The following is a 22,907-nucleotide window of genomic DNA, read 5'->3' on the forward strand; positions in this document are numbered from 1 at the left end:
ACTGTCTGAATAGGACTTCAGTGGGGATTTCCAGATACAAGTGACATCATGAGCCTCATATCTCAATGATGTCACAAGTCTCCAGCTCCTGATGTTTAGCCAACAATGACCTCACGGGGAAACTGATAGACACATTTGTCTGAAGAACATTTTAAAATGTGGACAATGCAAAAAAATAAAAATAAAAAATCACATAATTCCAGTCAGAAAAGGTTGATACAAACATTTTTATTTATGGAGATGCTACTGTTGATAGATTGTGTGATGTCCGGTCTGGGAAGGTGTGTAGAGAAAACACGGGTATCCCCCAAGAATAAAGTCCAGAACATAAAACGCCAGCATGCTGGTAAAAAATGTTGTCCCCAGTCCAGCTTTCATCTAAAAAAAGAAAATAAGGGAACAAAGATAAAGTATTAGAGCAAAGCCAATGTACACCATGTTCAAATACAATACATCAAAAGCTGCAATACTGTAAATAGAAGAGGTGTGTGTATAGTTATTGTTTGTAGAACGGTGAAAGTAATATTAACAGTAGCGATTATTTGTTCTTTTTGTACTATAAAGGACAAATTATTTTTGATAACCCCATTACCGTATATACTCGAGTATAGGCCGACCCGAATATAAGCCGAGGCCCCCAATTTACCCCCAAAAAAACTGGCAAACTTATTGACTCGTGTATAAGCCGAGGGTGAGACATGCCTGTCCATCCCTGTGTGTGTGTCCGTCCATCCCTGTGTGTCCGTCCATCCCTGTGTGTCCGTCCATCCCTGTGTGTGTGTGTGTGTCCATCCATCCATCCATCCCTGTGTGTGTGTGTCTCCATCCATCCATCCATCCATCCCTGTGTGTGTGTGTCTCCATCCATCCATCCATCCATCCCTGTGTGTGTGTGTCTCCATCCATCCATCCATCCATCCCTGTGTGTGTGTGTGTCTCCATCCATCCATCCCTGTGTGTGTGTGTGTCTCCATCCATCCATCCCTGTGTGTGTGTGTCTCCATCCATCCATCCATCCCTGTGTGTGTGTGTGTCTCCATCCATCCATCCATCCCTGTGTGTGTGTGTCTCCATCCGTGTGTGTGTGTGTGTGTGTGTGTGTGTGTGTGTGTGTGTGTGTGTGTGTGTGTGTGTGTGTGTGTGTGTGTGTGTGTGTGTCCAGCCTACCTGTGTCCCGAGCCTTTGTCCGAGCCTCCGTCCCGTGTCGTGCCTTGCCTTCGTCCCGTGCCGTGCCGTGCCGTGCCTTGCCTTGCCTTGCCTTGCCTTGCCTCCGTCCCGTGCCCTCTTCGTCGGCGGCCATTGTAAAATTCAAAAGCCGCGCCTCCTCCTTCGCCTGTGATAGGCGGAACACTGAATTTCCCAGCAGCCTGTGTTCCGCCTATCACGGACGTCGTATCATCCTCGTCCGTAGTACGAGGATGAGCGGATGCCCGTGATAGGCGGAACACAGGCTGCTGGGAAATTCAGTGTTCCGCCTATCACAGGCGAAGGCGGAGCCGGAGGCGCGGCTTTTGAATCAGAATGGCCGCTGTCTGTCTGCTCAACACGCTGATCGAGCGGGCAGACAGCGATGACTCGAGTATAAGCCGAGGGGGGCACTTTCAGCCTCAAAAAAGAGGCTGAAAATCTCGGCTTATACTCGAGTATATACGGTATGTTACTGGCCGATTAATCGATTATGAAAATAGTAATGGATTAATTTCATAATCAATTAGTTGTCGATTCATCAATTAGTTGATTCAGCCCTAATACCCAACATGTCAAACTTCGGTACTTAAAAATCTCCATCGGCAACACTTTACAAATGTTTACAAGTTACCCGTTTAGGCTGCTTTCACACTGGGGCGGGAGCAGCGTCGGCGGTAAAGCGCCGCCATTTTTAGCGGTGCTTTACCGTCGTTTTAGCGGAGGTGTGCGGGCGCTAGCGGGGTGGTTTTAACCCCCGCTAGCGGCCGAAAAGGGGTTAAACCCGCCGGCAAAGCGCCGCTGCAGCGGCGCTTTGCCGGCGGTATTGCCGCGGTGTCCCATTGATTTCAATGGGTAGGAGCGGTATAGGATCGGTGAATACACCGCTCCTTCACCGCTGCAAAGATGCGGTTAGCAGGACTTTTTACACCGTCCTGCCAGCGCATCGCTCCAGTGTGAAAGCCCTCCGGCTTTCACACTGGAGTTAAAGGGGCCGGTTTTTTTCAGGCGTTACACAGGCGCTATTTTTAGCGCTGTAACGCCTGAATACCGCCCCAGTGTAAAAGCAGCCTTAGAGTTACAAAAGAAGTCTTGGGTAGAATTATTGCTCTCACTACAACATTCATGGCAATACCTCAGATGTGTGGTTAGAACGCAGTTTTACATATGTGTTCACTTCTGTGTGTGAGCACGCGGGGACGAGGTGCTCTAAAAAAAACATTTTTTTTTTTAAATCTTTACACTTTTCCTTTCAATTTATTTTTTTTAATCACTTTTATTAAAAAAAAAGAGCGATCTGCGGCGTTAGATCGCTCAGCTCTCAGTGTTAGAGCCGCGGGGGAGAGATGCAGCATCCACCTAGGTAAGTATAAATCTGCAAACACCCCAAACCTCATACTTCTCTTTTAAATGCACGTCACAGCCACCTGTAACAGCAACCATAGTTTGCCACGTAAAATGTTGGCAATGTATAGATAATATGTCATTATGTTATCCAGTGTTAGAAGTGCCATGTGCTGTGTAACCACCTGAAGATACAACGGCATTTGGAGGATTGGCAGCAGGGAAAAGGAACGCACATGAGGCACTTTGATTTCTTCAGCCCTTATCCAAATAAAACAAAGCTTCGTTTCATTTTAAATCTGAAATCTAGGCGGATATTAAAGACAAGCATGAATGCAGTTCTGTAATATATTAGTAAATGTATTTTTAAAATTTCAAGTAGTGGAAGGACCTCAAATCTGACCTGGTGTCGGCATATTGCAGTTTCTGTACAGTAAGCATGGAGTGTGAGAAGAATAAGCAGCACAAGCAGCCAATCAGTTCATGTGTCAACAAGAATTTTGCTAGGAGGAGAAAGCAGCGTGAAAGATTAGCTCATCGCTGTGCTGCTTCTCTTTTCACTGTCCAATCACAGGGGGGTCCAGGGTGATCTGGGCTCAGAAGAAGTGGGTTGAATGATGCTGGACATCAAACTCGGGTCATCTTGTGGCAGAAAAGACGTACTACAGGGGAAATTCTCTGGATTGAAAGTGATTTTTGGCTGAAGTTTTGCTTAAAGTCGAGTTGCACCCATATAAAAAAGTCAGAAGCTTCAAAAAAAATGTAGCAGCTGACTTTTAATAATCAAACACTCACCTGTCCCACGGTCCAGCGTTGTGGGTGCAGGAAGCCTCGCTCCTCTCCCCCTCCTCTCCACAGAGCCAGCATTCTAAATGTGGGAGCCTGGCTGTGGCTTCACAGTCGGGCGCACTGAATATGCGCGTGCCATACTGTGAATGGGCAGACAATCTTCTGGGACCTATGACATGTCCCAGAAGATTGCAGGGAGGAGGTGATCTTCCTTCTGGTGCCGCAGAGCCAGAGGAGGAAGTGGGAGCTGGGTGCCTATAAAAACAGGGTACCCCCGCTCCCCCCCCCCTAAAAATGACATGACAAATGTGGCACATCAGGAGGTCACCAGAACTTAAAGCAGAAGTTCCATTTTTGGGTGGAGCTCCCCTTTAATTTATAGAGTTCCAGTGTGTAAGGCTGAAGGCAGCAGGTGGGGGGGGGGGGGGGAGAGGGACCGCTGTACAGCAATCTTACCAGGAAGAGGGAGCGTGTACCTGTTAAAACCACGTACCCGCTCCCCCCTCCCTGCCAAAAAATGCCAAATGTGGTGGTGGAGGGTGCGAACAAATGGAGGTTCCCGTTTTGGGTGGAGCTCTGCTTTAAGTCTATGTCGCTGATACAAAATGTACCAAAACCTCAGCTGGGAGAATGTAGCGATAAATCCATATCCCCAAAAAACTATTTATGACACCGAGACTGAATTTTTAGACGTAAAATAACCAATTCTAGACAGTGTGGTACATCCTCCTTATAATGAGATAGTAAAGTCGGTGTAAGCTGCACACCCACCATAATTATCTCCAGCATCCAATCACAGTATAACAATTCTAACTCAAGGGTGTTGTGAGGAGTCTAAAGGGGAATAAATATACCCAAAAACTATTGTACAGTTCAAATAGCACCAGAATAAGGCTAATGGGGTATTAGTAACATTGAATATTACACAGAGAAATAAAAGACATTTTGTGAATTACAGTAAAACCTGAATGGAACCTGCATTCAGTTTGGATTTTGGACTTTGCTGGCTGCATGCTTGTTCCAGGCCAGTGACTAAGGAAGAAGGTTATAAGGATGACAGTCGGTACCAATGCCATGGATTCCAAATCACAGCCACATCAAACATTGTAACCACTAGAGAGCCGCGCTATAGCCGAATGACGGCTACAGCGCGGACCTGCTTTGCTGGGACGACGTCACGCGGCACGCTCTGTGATCAGCGAGTTTATGAGACTCACCTGATCACGGATTGGAGCAAGGGGTCGATCCCAACCCCTTACCACATTATCAGCCATCAGCCAATGACAGCTGATCATGTGACACAACAGAGCCGGTAATCGGCTATTTTTCCTCCTTGCGCTGACAGCGCGAGGAGAAAAAAAAAAAAAGCCGATCACTGGCGGCCGTGATCGGGACATCAGTCCCGATCATGGCCAGCTTATCAATGCCCACCTGCCCCCTGCCAGTGCCACCTAAATAATACAAAAGTGCCCCCCATCAGTGCCCACAGTGCCACCCATCAGTGCCCACAATCTGCCTCAACAGTGCTGCACCCCAGTGCCACATATCCGTGCCCATCAGTGTCATCTACCAGTGCCCATCATTGCCACCCATCCGTGCCATCTTATCTGTGCCAATCCTTGCCCATCAGTGCCGCCTTATCTGTGCCCATCAGTACTGCCTTAACTGTGCCCACCAGTGCCGCCTCATCAGCACATTTCAATGAAGGAGAAAAATGACCTGTTTGCAAAATTTTATAACAAACTATGAAACATGACTTTTAAATTTTTTTTATTTTGCATCTTTTTTTGTTTGTTTGAGAAAGGGGGTGGGGCCAGGCCATGGCTCCATGTCTGAATGGAGCAGGGGCTCGGCTAGGGTGCCCCCCCATAGCAAGCTGCTTGCTGTGGGGACATTCAACAAGAAGGAGGGGCCAGGGGACCAGAGAAGAGGAGGATTTGGGCTGCTCTGTGCAAAACCACTGGAACAGCAATGAAGTATAACATGTTTACTTTTTTTCCTAGTTAAAAATAAGAAAGAAGACTTTCCAATCCCTGTAATACTGATAGAGTTGTGTGAAGTCCCCAAAGCATTTGGATGACAGGTCCATGTCGGCTCTGCTATGCAGACAAGGACAGAGCCCGCTCTCCTCTATGGAAAAAGACATGCAGTCATTGGATCCCCCCACCCTCAGAATGGATTAACCCCCCACACACATTGGGGGTCACAGGAAGTGACATGGAACCCCCACCATTGGTGCTCAGTGCCAGTGAAAGTTCCATTGGTTATAAACACTTCCATATACCCAGTGATGTGACCGGCCACAGAGGAAACAAATCCCCCTACGGAAGATGGATCTCTATCTGCACTCTTCTCTACACTTATCTACCATTCAAAGTACTGAAATTATACAGCTTGTCTGAGAGTTCACAAAAAAAAGGGGGGGGGGGGGGGGATGGGGAGCTGAAGTTACACTACAGAGCTCAATGAGGAGAGCCGATTGGAAGGAAGAGACACCCCCACCCCCCATCACATAGGAACAGAGATGAGGCTGTCAATCAGCTCGAGCTGGGGGAGGGGAGGGAAGGGAATTTCATTCCCTGAAATGGCATGAAAATCGCACAAATACCAAGTCGGGTGAAAGGGATCTCACTTTTTGGGGACCAGTGACACGAATACAGGGCAAAAAAATGAAAACTGCACGGCATTAATGACACTGGCAGAGAAGGGGTTAACAGTGGGGGCGATCAAAGCATAAGATGTGCTCCTAGGAAGTGATTTCTGTGTGTGGGGGGAGGGGTGGGGGTGACTGGAGGAAGACAGATCACATGACGGAATGGCGGTCTGCCTCTCCTGAGAACGATCAGCGTGTCCCGGTGGGCATCGCGTCCGCTAGACCCGCCGATTGGGAGCGAGTTGACTGGTGGCGCACGCCCCAGACCCAGCGCACAAAATGAGGTACAGGTATGTGATTTTGTGTAGGAGGGATCTGCATGGAGAGCTCCATATCAGAGTAATACACAATGACTTCTCTCTCCTCCTCTCTTTATACACAGATTTCTCTTCTATCTCTATCACTACTGGCTGCATCTAGTGCACATTTATGGATATACCTAAGGACTGTGTGTATATAAAACCTCTAGAGACGGTATATACACCCCATATCATTATCACCTATATACTATTCTACAGTCTACTTGTATAATATCAAGGTCTCCATATATGGCTGAGAACAATTGTATTTTATCTCCAGGGCTCTCCCCTCCCCCCCACTTTTACTCACCAAACTCCTTTCATGTTTTAGTTAAAAGTAGAAAAGGGAATTATAAAGTTATTCCTTATATGTGGTTCTATTTTTAAGATGTATTGTGCATTTTTTATGACTAATAAATATGTATTTCCATCCAGTTTACCTTCACTATGTCTACAACCTCACTCCAAGTCCCAAAATTCCCTTTTCTACTTTTTGTAACAGGGATGGAGGCACATCATATATGTGCCTCATTTAAAGTCCCAAGTCCCAAATTTCACCCTTTCTAGTATTCATGTTTTATTTAATCAGATGGAGGTCCCTCCCCTGTCACCTTTCTTTTCGGTGTCAGGAAAAGCTGTCAGCAATGATTCATGCAGACATCAGAGGAAGGAGGCAGTGGACAGAAATGAGCCTCACTGCTCTGGACTGAGACAAGTACACACTAGAGAGGGAAATCCTCTGATCACATTTCATTACAACCACTTCAACCCCCCGAAATTACCAGTCATGGAAATGTCATTTATCCATCCCAACATTACATGTCTGTGGCAGGAAAAGGAGGTGGGGGGGTAAGACTGGCTGGTACACAAAGACTGGGGAGGCAGATGACACAACACGGCTGGGGGAGGGGGGCAGGTGACAAAACAGAGCTGGAGGGGCAGGTAAAGGTGGGATGGGGGGGGTTAGACTGGCTGGAAGACGCAGAAAGGGGGGTAGGTGACAAGACGCAGCTGCAGGGGGGGCAGGTGATAGAACATGGCTGTGGCAGAATGCGCCTGCAGGGGTGGGGGGGCCAGGCGACGCGCCTGCAGGGGTGGGGGGGCCAGGCGACGCGCCTGCAGGGGGGGGGCCAGGCGACGCGCCTGCAGGGGGGGAGGGCCAGGCGACGCGCCTGCAGGGGGGGAGGGCCAGGCGACGCGCCTGCAGGGGGGGAGGGCCAGGCGACGCGCCTGCAGGGGGGGAGGGCCAGGCGACGCGCCTGCAGGGGGGGAGGGCCAGGCGACGCGCCTGCAGGGGGGGAGGGCCAGGCGACGCGCCTGCAGGGGTGGGGGGGCCAGGCGACGCGCCTGCAGGGGGGGGGCCAGGCGACGCGCCTGCAGGGGGGGAGGGCCAGGCGACGCGCCTGCAGGGGGGGAGGGCCAGGCGACGCGCCTGCAGGGGGGGAGGGCCAGGCGACGCGCCTGCAGGGGGGGAGGGCCAGGCGACGCGCCTGCAGGGGGGGAGGGCCAGGCGACGCGCCTGCAGGGGGGGAGGGCCAGGCGACGCGCCTGCAGGGGGGGAGGGCCAGGCGACGCGCCTGCAGGGGGGGAGGGCCAGGCGACGCGCCTGCAGGGGGGGGGGGCAGGTGACGCGCCTGCAGGGGGGGGGGGGGCAGGTGACGCGCCTGCAGGGGGGGGGGCAGGTGACAAAACAGAGCTGGAGGGGCAGGTAAAGGTGGGATGGGGGGGTTAGACTGGCTGGAAGACGCGGCTGCAGGGGGGGGCCAGGCGACGCGCCTGCAGGGGGGGGGGGCCAGGCGACGCGCCTGCAAGGGGGGGGGGCAGGTGACGCGCCTGCAGGGGGGGAGGCCAGGTGACGCGCCTGCAGGGGGGGAGGCCAGGTGACGCGCCTGCAGGGGGGGAGGCCAGGTGACGCGCCTGCAGGGGGGGAGGCCAGGTGACGCGCCTGCAGGGGGGGAGGCCAGGTGACGCGCCTGCAGGGGGGGAGGCCAGGTGACGCGCCTGCAGGGGGGGAGGCCAGGTGACGCGCCTGCAGGGGGGGAGGCCAGGTGACGCGCCTGCAGGGGGGGAGGCCAGGTGACGCGCCTGCAGGGGGGGAGGCCAGGTGACGCGCCTGCAGGGGGGGAGGCCAGGTGACGCGCCTGCAGGGGGGGAGGCCAGGTGACGCGCCTGCAGGGGGGGAGGCCAGGTGACGCGCCTGCAGGGGGGGAGGCCAGGTGACGCGCCTGCAGGGGGGGAGGCCAGGTGACGCGCCTGCAGGGGGGGAGGCCAGGTGACGCGCCTGCAGGGGGGGAGGCCAGGTGACGCGCCTGCAGGGGGGGAGGCCAGGTGACGCGCCTGCAGGGGGGGAGGCCAGGTGACGCGCCTGCAGGGGGGGAGGCCAGGTGACGCGCCTGCAGGGGGGGAGGCCAGGTGACGCGCCTGCAGGGGGGGAGGCCAGGTGACGCGCCTGCAGGGGGGGAGGCCAGGTGACGCGCCTGCAGGGGGGAGGCCAGGTGACGCGCCTGCAGGGGGGGAGGCCAGGTGACGCGCCTGCAGGGGGGGAGGCCAGGTGACGCGCCTGCAGGGGGGGAGGCCAGGTGACGCGCCTGCAGGGGGGGAGGCCAGGTGACGCGCCTGCAGGGGGGGAGGCCAGGTGACGCGCCTGCAGAGGGGGAGGCCAGGTGACGCGCCTGCAGGGGGGGAGGCCAGGTGACGCGCCTGCAGGGGGGGAGGCCAGGTGACGCGCCTGCAGGGGGGGGGGGCCAGGTGACGGAGGCACATCATATATGCAGGGGGGGGCCAGGTGACGCGCCTGCAGGGGGGGGGCCAGGTGACGCGCCTGCAGGGGGGGGGGGCCAGGTGACGCGCCTGCAGGGGGGGGGGGGCCAGGTGACGCGCCTGCAGGGGGGGGGGGGGCCAGGTGACGCGCCTGCAGGGGGGGGGGGGCCAGGTGACGCGCCTGCAGGGGGGGGGGGGGCAGGTGACGCGCCTGCCGGGGGGGGGGGGGCAGGTGACGCGCCTGCCGGGGGGGGGGGCAGGTGACGCGCCTGCCGGGGGGGGGGGGCAGGTGACAAAACAGAGCTGGAGGGGCAGGTAAAGATGGGATGGGGGGGTTAGACTGGCTGGAAGACGCGGCTGCAGGGGGGGCCAGGCGACGCGCCTACAGGGGGGGGGGGGGGCCAGGTGACGCGCCTACAGGGGGGGGAGGCAGGTGACGCGCCTGCAGGGGGGGGGGGGCAGGTGACGCGCCTGCAGGGGGGGGGGGCCAGGTGACGCGCCTGCAGGGGGGGGGGCCAGGTGACGCGCCTGCAGGGGGGGGGGGGGGCCAGGTGACGCGCCTGCAGGGGGGGGGGGGCCAGGTGACGCGCCTGCAGGGGGGGGCCAGGTGACGCGCCTGCAGGGGGGGGGGGCCAGGTGACGCGCCTGCAGGGAGGGAGGCCAGGTGACGCGCCTGCAGGGGGGGAGGCCAGGTGACGCGCCTGCAGGGGGGGAGGCCAGGTGACGGAGGCACATCATATATGCAGGGGGGGGCCAGGTGACGCGCCTGCAGGGGGGGGGCCAGGTGACGCGCCTGCAGGGGGGGGGGGGGGCAGGTGACAAAACAGAGCTGGAGGGGCAGGTAAAGGTGGGATGGGGGGGTTAGACTGGCTGGAAGACGCAGAAAGGGGGGCAGGCGACGCGCCTGCAGGGGGGGGGGGGCAGGCGACGCGCCTGCAGGGGGGGGGGCAGGCGACGCGCCTGCAAGGGGGGGGGGGCAGGCGACGCGCCTGCAGGGGGGGGCCAGGTGACGCGCCTGCAGGGGGGGGCCAGGTGACGCGCCTGCAGGGGGGGGGCAGGTGACGCGCCTGCAGGGGGGGGGGCAGGTGACAAAACAGAGCTGGAGGGGCAGGTAAAGGTGGGATGGGGGGGTTAGACTGGCTGGAAGACGCAGAAAGGGGGGCAGGCGACGCGCCTGCAGGGGGGGGGGGGCCAGGCGACGCGCCTGCAGGGGGGGGGGGGGGGGCCAGGCGACGCGCCTGCAGGGGGGGGGGGGGGCCAGGCGACGCGCCTGCAGGGGGGGGGGGGGGGGGCCAGGCGACGCGGCTGCAGGGGGGGGGGCCAGGCGACGCGGCTGCAGGGGGGGGGGGGGCCAGGCGACGCGGCTGCAGGGGGGGGGGGGGCCAGGCGACGCGGCTGCAGGGGGGGGGGGGGCCAGGCGACGCGGCTGCAGGGGGGGGGGCCAGGCGACGCGGCTGCAGGGGGGGGGGGCCAGGCGACGCGGCTGCAGGGGGGGGGGCCAGGCGACGCGGCTGCAGGGGGGGGGGGCCAGGCGACGCGGCTGCAGGGGGGGGGGGCCAGGCGACGCGGCTGCAGGGGGGGGGGGCCAGGCGACGCGGCTGCAGGGGGGGGGGGCCAGGCGACGCGGCTGCAGGGGGGGGGGGCCAGGCGACGCGGCTGCAGGGGGGGGGGGCCAGGCGACGCGGCTGCAGGGGGGGGGGGCCAGGCGACGCGGCTGCAGGGGGGGGGGGCCAGGCGACGCGGCTGCAGGGGGGGGGGGCCAGGCGACGCGGCTGCAGGGGGGGGGGCCAGGCGACGCGGCTGCAGGGGGGGGGGCCAGGCGACGCGGCTGCAGGGGGGGGGGGCCAGGCGACGCGGCTGCAGGGGGGGGGGCCAGGCGACGCGGCTGCAGGGGGGGGGGCCAGGCGACGCGGCTGCAGGGGGGGGGGCCAGGCGACGCGGCTGCAGGGGGGGGGGCCAGGCGACGCGGCTGCAGGGGGGGGGCCAGGCGACGCGGCTGCAGGGGGGGGGGCCAGGCGACGCGGCTGCAGGGGGGGGGGCCAGGCGACGCGGCTGCAGGGGGGGGGGCCAGGCGACGCGGCTGCAGGGGGGGGGGCCAGGCGACGCGGCTGCAGGGGGGGGGGCCAGGCGACGCGGCTGCAGGGGGGGGGGCCAGGCGACGCGGCTGCAGGGGGGGGGGCCAGGCGACGCGGCTGCAGGGGGGGGGGCCAGGCGACGCGGCTGCAGGGGGGGGGGCCAGGCGACGCGGCTGCAGGGGGGGGGGCCAGGCGACGCGGCTGCAGGGGGGGGGCCAGGCGACGCGGCTGCAGGGGGGGGGCCAGGCGACGCGGCTGAAGGGGGGGGCCAGGCGACGCGGCTGCAGGGGGGGGCCAGGCGACGCGGCTGCAGGGGGGGGCCAGGCGACGCGGCTGCAGGGGGGGGCCAGGCGACGCGGCTGCAGGGGGGGGCCAGGCGACGCGGCTGCAGGGGGGGGCCAGGCGACGCGGCTGCAGGGGACAGGTGACGCAACGCGGCTGCAGGGGACAGGTGACGCAACGCGGCTGCAGGGGACAGGTGACGTAACGCGGCTGCAGGGGGCCAGGTGACGCAACACGGCTGCAGGGGGCCAGGTGACACAACACGGCTGCGGGGGAGGGCAGATGACAGAACACAGAGGGGGTGGGGGTGATTAGTAAACACGGGGGGTGGTGGGTGATTCGTGAACACGGGGGGTGGGTGATTAGTGAACACGGGGGGGTGGGTGATTAGTGAACACGGGGGGGTGGGTGATTAGTGAACACGGGGGGGTGGGTGATTAGTGAACACGGGGGGGTGGTGGGTGATTAGTGAACACGGGGGGGTGGTGGGTGATTAGTGAACACGGGGGGTGGGTGATTAGTGAACACGAGGGGGGGGATTAGTGAACACGAGGGGGGGGGATTAGTGAACACGAGGGGGGGGGGGATTAGTGAACACGAGGGGGGGGGGATTAGTGAACACGAGGGGGGGGGATTAGTGAACACGAGGGGGGGGATTAGTGAACACGAGGGGGGGGGATTAGTGAACACGAGGGGGGGGGTGATTAGTGAACACGAGGGGGGGGTGATTAGTGAACACGAGGGGGGGGGTGATTAGTGAACACGAGGGGGGGGTGATTAGTGAACACGAGGGGGGGTGATTAGTGAACACGAGGGGGGGGTGATTAGTGAACACGGAGGGGGGTGGAGGGGTGATTAGTGAACACGGTGGGGGGGTAATTAGTGAACTGGGAGGGGGGGTAATTAGTGAACACGGAGGGGGGTGGGGGTGATTAGTGAACACGGAGGAGGGTGGGGGTGATTAGTGAACACGGAGGGGGGTGGGGGTGATTAGTGAACACGGAGGGGGGTGGGGGTGATTAGTGAACACGGAGGAGGGTGGGGGTGATTAGTGAACACGGAGGGGGGTGGGGGGTGATTAGTGAACACGGAGGGGGGTGGGGGGTAATTAGTGAACACGGAGGGGGGTGGGGGGTAATTAGTGAACATGGTGGGGGGGTAATTAATGAACACGGAGGGTGATTGGGGGGTCTCCAGCTCTGTCTCCCCCCCGGACTTTCCTCCTCACTACTCCCGCGGTCTCCTCTCCTCCCCCCGGCTCTCCTCCTCACCTGCACAGCTCTGCGCTCCCGGGCCGCCATTTCTGCCCCCCGGGACGGTTCCTCTCAGCTCTCCCCTTAGTAACTGTCTCCGTTCATCCTCTATAGAGATTTCAGGTACTAAAGATGGCCGACGGGTGATGATGGAACCAAAAAATCACTGCATACAGCTGATCGGGATAGGAGACACCTATGGCGGGGATCGGTATTACAGCCGGAGAAGACAGATTGCCATCTTGTGGCCAAATTCAAGAATAACCATTAAAATCACCCAATACTGTTGAAATTTGAAATAAAATTAATAAAATGATATAAAATTGATATGGGTTTGTGTGATATGACATAGTTGTTGTGAGGTGCATCAGGTCAGGCGCTTCAGTAAGAGGCGCTGTGATTGGTCACAGGTTCTTCTTTACTCCAGTCTCAGGCGGTCTCAGGTCACTTCTCCTTAGCGAGTTGACGGAGTGACATTCAGAGAGGAGAGCTCCTGCATTTCACTGCGATTTTCAGCGACTGACATCGAATAACTGCGATTTTTATCATTTTTATTGATATTTATCGCTATTACTAACCCTTATTATAATATTATTCTTAATATTATAATTTTTTAGCCTTTTTTCAGGTATACAGGCATCCAACACCAGCAGGATGCCTCGGCCTTCACGTCCCGGATCCCGGCGAAGGCGCTCACGTCAGGACGGCGACGAGTCACCAATCGCCCACCGGACGCGATCCAGAGCCCCACATCGGCGGAGACAGGAGGCGGAGCCACCCAGGAACAGGAGCCGTTCGCCAAGACACCGCGACAGGCCTGCTGAACATCTCCCAGCACCGCCGCCGGCCATGGAGCCGCGTGGCGAGGAGCAGGTAATCTGTATCATCTGTTTTGCAGGTATTGAAGATGGAGAAGACACGACCACTGTGACCTGCGCTCACCAATTCCACACGGCGTGCATCCAGCGGTGGATGGAGCAAAGCGCAACCTGTCCACTGTGCCGGGCTGCCATCCCCATCCCCCAACAGAACCACGGCCATCAGGGGTACAACAACAGGTTTGACATTGGGGTTGATGAAAATGGTAATATGTGGTTCATTAACATTGGGCAGCAGCTGATCCGCAGGGTTGACTTTCAGGTTAATGAAGATGATGATGAGTATGTGGTAATGTGGCAATGATCCCTATAGAGTAACATCTTTTTTCTTTATATATACAGGATTGTAGTAGTAATAGTAATTGTTTATACTTCTAGTAGTTTTATAGTAGTTTAAAAAAAAAATCTATTTTTATAAATATATAACAGATATTTTCTTTTTATACAGCATGCTTGTAGTAGTAATTGTAGGGGTGGAACGGATCGTCACCAATCCGTGATCTGAACGGGTCACCACGCTCGGATGGGCACATGCCGCGATCCGCAGGGCGCTCCGCGGTCTCGGCCTTAGGAAAGGCCGTGGCTTCGGTCTAGCTCCTAAGCGGCAGCAATCTTTCTACACCCTGGCCGTTTACAATGTGATCGCTCCGACGGAGCGATCACTTGTAAACAAACCGGCTTGACACCGGTTCCTCTCTCCCTCTCTGTACTAATCTGTGCAGTAGAGGGGAGAGATCGGATGGAAGCAGCCATCCCTCCATACCCTGGCAATACCCTGCCAATACTCTGCTATACCCAGCAATACACTGCCAATACTCTGCCATACCCAGCCATACTCTGCCATACCCAGCCAATACTCTGCCAAACTCTGCCATACCCAGCTCTACTCTGCAATACTCTGCGATACCCAGCCATACTCTGCCATACCCAGCCATACTCTGCAATACTCAGCCATGCTCAACCGTATCCAGCCATACTCAGCCAATATTACAGTGGGGAGATTGTGGATATTACAGTGGGGACTATATGGTGGTGGAATTTTCACAGGTTTTTGCAAATTAAATTATTATTTGCTGATCCGAAAAATGATCCGATCCATGACTCTGATCCGAGGAACGATCCGATCCATTCGTTTTTTGATACGTTGCACCCCTAAGTAATTGTAATTGTTTATGCTTGTAGTAGTTTCATAGTAGTTTTGCAAAAAACAAAAAAAAACTAAAAAAAATTGTATAAATGTATAAGTATAACAAATATTTTCTTTTTATACAATATGCCTGTAATTGTAATTGTTTATGCTTGTAGTAGTTTTATAGTAGTTTAAAAAAACAACCCCCTGCAAAAAAAAAAATTGTATAAATATATGTATATATGTATAAGTATAATAGATATTTTCTTTTTATACAGCATTCTTGTAGTAGTAATTGTAATTTTTTATGCCTGTAGTAGTTTTATATTAGTTTAAAAAAAATAAAAAAAAACAAAAAAAATTGTATAAATATATTTATGTATAAATGCATAAGTATAACATATATTTTATTTTTTATACAGCATGCTTGTAGTAGTAATGGTAATTGTTTATGCTTGTAGTAGTTTTACAGTAGTTTAAAAAAAAAAATATATATATATATGTATAAGTATAACAGATATTTTATTTTTATACAGCATGCTTGTAGTAGTAATTGTAGGGGTGCAACGGATCGTCACAGATCCATGATCCGAACGGGTCACCCCGCTCGAATTGGCACATGCCGCGATCCGCAGGGCGCTCCGCGGTCTCAGTCTTAGGAAAGGCCGTGGCTTCGGCCTAGCTCCTAAGCGACGGCCATCTTTCTACACACAGGTCGTTTACAATGTGATCGCTCCGACGGAGCAATCACTTGTAAACAAACCGGCTTGATGCCGGTTCCTCTCTCCCCTCTCTGTACTAATCTGTACAGTGGAGGGGAGAGATCGGATGGAAGCAGCCATCCCTCCATACCCTGGCAATACCCTGCCAATACTCTGCAATACCCTTCCAATACTCTGCAATACCCTTCCAATACTCTGCAATACCCTTCCAATACTCTGCAATACCCTGCCAATACTCTGCAATACCCTGCCAATACCATGCAATACCCTGCCAATACTCTGCAATACCCTGCCAACACTCTGCCATACCCAGCCAACACTCTGCCATACCTAGCCAATACTCTGCCATACTCAGCCAATTCTCTGCCATACCCAGCCATACTCTGCCATACCCTGCCATACTGTCAGAAACCATGAAACAAACTGAGACAGAAGTACAATCAAATCACACTTTTTTATTAATAAAAATAAAACGGTAAATAGACAAAAGCGTAGTCAAGCATAGCCAGAGTCCTGTAGCCAGATCTGGTAGTCAGCCAGTCCAAAGTTCATAAACCAATATTGCAGTGGGGAGATTGTGGATATTACAGTGGGGACTATATGGTGGTGGAATTTTCACAGGTTTTTGCAAATTAAATTATTATTTGCTGATCCGAAAAATGATCCGATCCGTGACTCTGATCAGAGGAACGATCCGATCCATACGTTTTTTGATCCGTTGCACCCCTAATTAATTGTAATTGTTTATGCTTGTAGTAGTTTTATAGTAGTTTTGAAAAAAAAACAAAAAAAAATTGTATAAATGTATATGTATAAGTATAACAAATATTTTCTTTTTATACAACATGCTTGTAATTGTAATTGTTTATGCTTGTAGTAGTTTTATAGTAATTTAAAAAAACAACCCCCCGCAAAAAAAATTGTATAAATATATGTATAAATGTATAAGTATAATAGATATTTTCTTTTTATACAGCATGCTTGTAGTAGTAGTTGTAATTGTTATGCTTGCAGTAGTTTTATAGTAGTTTTGGAAAAAAGAATGTATAAATATATATGTATAAATGCATAAGTATAACAGATATTTTCTTTTTTTATACAGCATGCTTCTAGTAGTAAATGTAATTGTTTTTGCTTGTAGTAGTTTTATAGTAGTTAAAAAAAGAAAAAAGAATGTATAAATATATATGTATAAATGCATAAGTATAACAGATATTTTCTTTTTTTATACAGCATGCTTCTAGTAGTAAATGTAATTGTTTATGCTTGTAGTAGTTTTATAGTAGTTAAAAAAATAAAAAAAAATAAAAAAAAATGTATAAATATATATGTATAAATGCATAAGTATAACAGATATTTTCTTTTTATACAGCATGCTTGTAGTAGTAAATGTAATTTTTTATGCTTGTAGTAGTTTTATAGCAGTTTTGAAAAAAAAACCCCCCCAACAATTTTTTTTTTATAAATGTATAAATATATATGTATATATAGATACATATACATATCCAGTTGCCGACCGCCGCACGCCGATGTACGTCGTCACAATGGCACGGGCAGGCATATTGGCGTACAGGTACGTCCATGCCTTTCCGCGGGTGGGGGGCCCCCCCCCGGTGCCAGCGGCGGTCATGGCCACCCCCTCGCGATCGCTCCTGACGAATGAAATTCTAGCACTACATCACTTCCTCTCCTGTATTGTAAACACAGGCAGAGGAAGTGATGTAATCTCTCCTCGTGTCGGTCTTTTTCGTTCCGGCACCGAGGAGAGAGGAACACGCCAGGCACACTTTCACCCCCCTTTCACCCCCCGATCACCCCCCCACTCACCCCTGCACCCCCAGTCACAGTGACACCAATTGCATTTATTTTTTATTTTTTTATTATTGCATTGGTGTCATTTGTGACTGCAATAACTGTTAGGGCAGTTAGGGTTAGCCCCCTTTAGCTCTAGGGTACCCCCCTAACCCCCCCCAATAAAGGTTTAACCCCGTGATAACCCCCCGTCGCCAGTGTCACTAATACAGCGATCGTTTTTCTGATCGCTGTATTAGTGTCACAGGTGACGCTAGTTAGGCAGGTAGGTATTTAGGTTCGCCGCAGCTTTTTATAGCGCCAGGGACCCCCATATACTACCGCATAAAGCCCCCTGATTGCCCCCTAGTTAACCCTTTCACCAGTGATCACCATATAACTGTTACAGGTGACGCTGGTTGGTTAGTTATTTTTTTATAGTTTCAAGGCACCCGCCATTTATTACCTAATAAAGGTTTAACCTTTGAGGGTCAGATAAGGTCTGCATCGCCCCAGGCAGCGTCAGGTTAGTGCCAGTACCGCTAACACCCACGCGCAAAGCATACACCTCCCTTTGTAATATAGTATCTGATCAGATCTATATTAGCGTCGCTAGCAGTTTAGGTTTCCCAAAACGCATTGTTAGCGGGATCAGCCCAGATACCTGCTAGCACCTGCGTTTAGCCCCTCCGCCCAGCCCAGCCCACCCAAGTGCAGTATCGATCGATCGATCACTGTCACTTACAAAACACAACACACATAACTGCAGCATTCGCAGAGTCAGGCCTGATCCCTGCGCTCGCTAACAGTTTTTTTTGCAGCGTTTTGATACAGTCGCTGACAGGCTAGGTGCTTTTTTACCTGTGAGTCTCACTAGTGTACCCCTAAATTTAGAGCCCAAAATGGCAAAGAGAAGGTACACTAGTGAAGAGGCCTACACGTTTCTGAGCATGACAGATAGTGAAGAGGAAGTCACTCATCCGTCAGATTCAGGCTCAGAATACGATCCTGTAGAGGACAGCGGCTCCATGACAGATAGCTCTGGAGACGGAGATGAGGTCCCTGTTAAGGGCAGGTGTACCCGATCCCGAATTTTTTCTGTTGTTGAGGTGCAAGAACCGCAGGTCCCTCGTATGGAGCAGAGACGTACTAGAGCCGCTCATCCTTCTGGTGAACTGGCAAGCACCAGCGGCCTAGTACACCCTGGACGTACATCCAGCACTGCAGTAACACGTGGTGACGTGGCGAGTCCCATAAGTGCAGTTTAAGCTGGCGAGATGGCAAGCACAAGTAGTGTCCCGCTGCCACCAAGACGAAGACAAAGACAGGCCCATCGTACCCATAGTGCCCTTCCTGCAGAATTCGCCAATCCTGATTGGGAGCCCACCACTTCTGCAGAACCTGTACATCCCCCATTCACTGGCCAACCTGGCATTAACGTGGAAACAGTTGATTTTACGACACTTGATTTTTACTCACTGTTTTTCACCGAAGATCTCTATAGATCTATTGTGGACCAAAGCAATTTGAACGCTGGTCAACACATCGCCACTGTTCCCTAGTCCGCCCTTGCCAGACATTGGAAACCAATTACGGTTTCTGAATTTAAGATCTTTCTGAGCCTCTCCCTCAACATGGGCATAACCAAAAAGAGTGAGTTGCGGTCATATTGGTCCACTGACCCAATTCACCATATGCGCGTGTTCTCTGCTTCCATGTCCAGGTCACGATACGAGCAGATTTTGTGGTTTCCTGCACTTCAGCGACAATGAACTCTGTCGTCCTCGTGGAGACCCTGCATACGATCGGCTCTACAAAATTTGGCCCCTCGTAAACCACTTCAACCAACATTTTGCAGACTTGTTTACTCCCCATCAAGTTGTCTGCGTTGATGAGTCCCTGATTAAGTTTTCTGGTCGGTTGTCATTCAAACAATACATTCCCAACAAGCGTTCCAGATACGGGGTCAAGGTGTATAAGCTCTGTGACAGGGCCACAGGCTATACACGTAGTTTTATGGTTTATGAGGGTAAAGATAGTCACGTAGAGCCGGAGAACTGCCCTGACTACATAGGAAGCGCTGGCAAGATAGTGTGGGACATGGTGTCACCCTTATTCGGAAAGGGGTACCATTTATATGTGGACAATTATTACATGAGCATGCCACTGTTTAGTCACTTGTTAGATCAGCAGATTGGAGCATGTGGCACTGTGCGACCTAATCGCCGGGCCTTTCCCCAGTGGCTTGTAGATTCTCGTCTTAGGCTGGGGGAGAGAGCCTGCTTGCGGAGTAATAATTTGCTCGCTATGAAGTGGAGGGATAATAAGAATGTTTTCGTTTTTACCTCCCTTCATGCAGACACGACGGTCCAAATTCCTACGGCGACTGGTATTGTGGAGAAACCCCTCTGTGTCCACAAATATAACCAAAATATGGGAGGGGTGGACCTCAATGACCAGTTGTTGGCGCCGCATCTAGTTGCCCGTAAGGCCAGACGCTGGTACAAAAAAGTGTCTGTTTATTTATTCCAATTGGCTATGTTGAATGCTTATGTTCTACCCAAAGCTTCAGGACGAACTGGATCCTTCCTTAAATTCCAGGAGGATATCGTCAGAGCCCTTCTGTATCCAGGCGGTGCTCCACCTCACCTTCCCCAACCAAATGCAGTAAGCCGGCTGCATGAGAGGCATTATTCTTATGTCCTCCCGAGTACCCCTACCCAACGAGCCCCCCAAAGAAAATGTTGTGTCTGCAGAAAGCGCGGATATAGGCGTGACACCCGTCATTATTGTCCCCTCTGTCCTGACAATCCTGGTCTTTGCATTGGTGAATGTTTTGAACGCTACCATGAACTAGTTGAGTATTAGCATAGGGTACAGCATTGCACAGGCTAGGCACACGTTCACAGGGTCTCCCAAGATGCCATCGCATTTTGAGAGACCCAAACCGCTGCAACCGTTACAACAGAACTGTTAAAGTTACATAAAAAAGTGTTTAAAAAAAAAAAAGTAAAAAACCAAAAAAAAAAAAATAGTTGTCGTTTTATTGTTCTCTCTCTCTCTATTCTCTCTCTATTGTTCTGCTCCTTTGTACTGTATTCTGTTCTGCAATGTTTTATTGTTAACCATTTTTTGTTTTCAGGTACGCCATTCAGCTGTAGCGTGGATTTATTTATCTTGACAGCAACAGCGTTTGCTCCCACGATACAAAAAGCCGCGACGCCAGCACTTTCGGAGGTGATTTCACCACCACAGTCAAAAAAGAGCATATATGCCGAACCATGGGGGCATAAGGGGTGGAGGAGCGATTTGCTCCTACCTTTTGCGGGAGGATGCCCCCATGCTTCGGCATATATATATATATATATATATATATATTAGGCACAGATTGTGTTAAATGTGTTATTTTTTGCTATTTTTTTTGTATTTGCTTTGCAGGTATGGTAAGTCCTACTGTTATACTGTAATGTTACTTTGTTTTATTGTTAACCATCATTTGCTTAGCAGGTACGCCATTCTGCTGCAGCGCGGATTTATTTATCTTGACAGCAACAGCGTTTTGCTCCCACGATACATAAAGCCGTGACTCCAGCACTGTCGGAGGTGATTTCACCACCACAGTTAAAAAAAAGAGCATATATGCCGAAGCATGGGGGCATAAGGGGTGGAGGAGCAATTTGCTCCTACCTTTTGCGGGAGGATGCCCCCATGCTTCGGCATATATATTTTAGGCACAGATTGTGTTAAATGTGTTATTTTTTGCTATTTTTTTGTATTTGCTTTGCAGGTATGGTAAGTCCTACTGTTATATTGTAATGTTACTTTGTTTTATTGTTAACCATCATTTGCTTAGCAGGTACGCCATTCTGCTGCAGCGCGGATTTATTTATCTTGACAGCAACAGCGTTTTGCTCCCACGATACATAAAGCCGTGACTCCAGCACTGTCGGAGGTGATTTCACCACCACAGTTAAAAAAAAGAGCATATATGCCGAAGCATGGGGGCATAAGGGGTGGAGGAGCAATTTGCTCCTACCTTTTGCGGGAGGATGCCCCCATGCTTCGGCATATATATTTTAGGCACAATGTGTTATTTTTTGCTATTTTTTTGTATTTGCTTTGCAGGTATGGTAAGTCCTACTGTTATACTGTAATGTTACTTTGTTTTATTGTTAACCATCATTTGCTTAGCAGGTACGCCATTCTGCTGCAGCGCGGATTTATTTATCTTGACAGCAACAGCGTTTTGCTCCCACGATACATAAACCCGTGACTCCAGCACTGTCGGAGGTGATTTCACCACCACAGTTAAAAAAGAGCATATATGCCGCAGCATGGGAGCATAAGGGGTGGAGGAGCAATTTGCTCCTACCTTTTGCGGGAGGATGCCCCCATGCTTCGGCATATATATTTTAGGCACAGATTGTGTTAAATGTGTTATTTTTTGCTTTTTTTTTTTTTTGTATTTGCTTTGCAGGTATGGTAAGTCCTACTGTTATACTGTAATGTTACTTTGTTTTATTGTTAACCATCATTTGCTTAGCAGGTACGCCATTCTGCTGCAGCACGGATTTATTTATCTTGACAGCAACAGCGTTTTGCTCCCACGATACATAAAGCCGTGACTCCAGCACTGTCGGAGGTGATTTCATCACCACATTTAAAAAAGAGCATATATGCCGAAGCATGGGGGCATAAGGGGTGGAGGAGCAATTTGCTCCTACCTTTTGCGGGAGAATGCCGCCATGCTTCGGCATATATATTTTAGGCACAGATTGTGTTAAATGTGTTATTTTTTGCTTTTTATTTTTTTGTATTTGCTTTGCAGGTATGGTAAGTCCTACTGTTATACTGTAATGTTACTTTGTTTTATTGTTAACCATCATTTGCTTAGCAGGTACGCCATTCTGCTGCAGCGCGGATTTATTTATCTTGACAGCAACAGCGTTTTGCTCCCACGATACATAAAGCCGTGACTCCAGCACTGTCGGAGGTGATTTCACCACCGCAGTTAAAAAAGAGCATATATGCCGCAGCATGGGAGCATAAGGGGTGGAGGAGCGATTTGCTCCTACCTTTTGCGGGAGGATGCCCCCATGCTTCAGCATATATATATATATATTAGGCACAGATTGTGTTAAATGTGTTATTTTTTGCTATTTTTTTTGTATTTGCTTTGCAGGTATGGTAAGTCCTACTGTTATACTGTAATGTTACTTTGTTTTATTGTTAACCATCATTTGCTTAGCAGGTACGCCATTCTGCTGCAGCGCGGATTTATTTATCTTGACAGCAACAGCGTTTTGCTCCCACGATACATAAAGCCGTGACTCCAGCACTGTCGGAGGTGATTTCACCACCACAGTTAAAAAAGAGCATATATGCCGCAGCATGGGAGCATAAGGGGTGGAGGAGCGATTTGCTCCTACCTTTTGCGGGAGGATGCCCCCATGCTTCGGCATATATATATATATATTAGGCACAGATTGTGTTAAATGTGTTATTTTTTGCTATTTTTTTTGTATTTGCTTTGCAGGTATGGTAAGTCCTACTGTTATACTGTAATGTTACTTTGTTTTATTGTTAACCATCATTTGCTTAGCAGGTACGCCATTCTGCTGCAGCGCGGATTTATTTATCTTGACAGCAACAGCGTTTTGCTCCCACGATACATAAAGCCGTGACTCCAGCACTGTCGGAGGTGATTTCACCACCACAGTTAAAAAAAAGAGCATATATGCCGAAGC

At 52.3% G+C, this 22,907-nt stretch overlaps 1 long non-coding RNA gene across 1 annotated transcript in view; it reads right to left on the reverse strand.

The window, feature by feature from the left end:
* Nucleotides 1-208: 208 nt before the first annotated feature.
* Nucleotides 209-22,907, reverse strand: part of LOC143989020 (uncharacterized) — an 80,244-nt gene continuing 57,545 nt past the window's right edge. Inside the window, exon 4 of the long non-coding RNA XR_013276959.1 lies at nucleotides 209-378. This is a non-coding gene — a long non-coding RNA (uncharacterized LOC143989020). The remainder of the gene's footprint in view (nucleotides 379-22,907) is intronic.

This window comes from Lithobates pipiens, unplaced genomic scaffold (genome assembly GCF_037356315.1).
Source record: "Lithobates pipiens isolate NorthernLeopardFrog02 unplaced genomic scaffold, aLitPip1_a1.2 Scaffold_18, whole genome shotgun sequence".
NCBI lineage: Eukaryota > Metazoa > Chordata > Amphibia > Anura > Ranidae > Lithobates > Lithobates pipiens.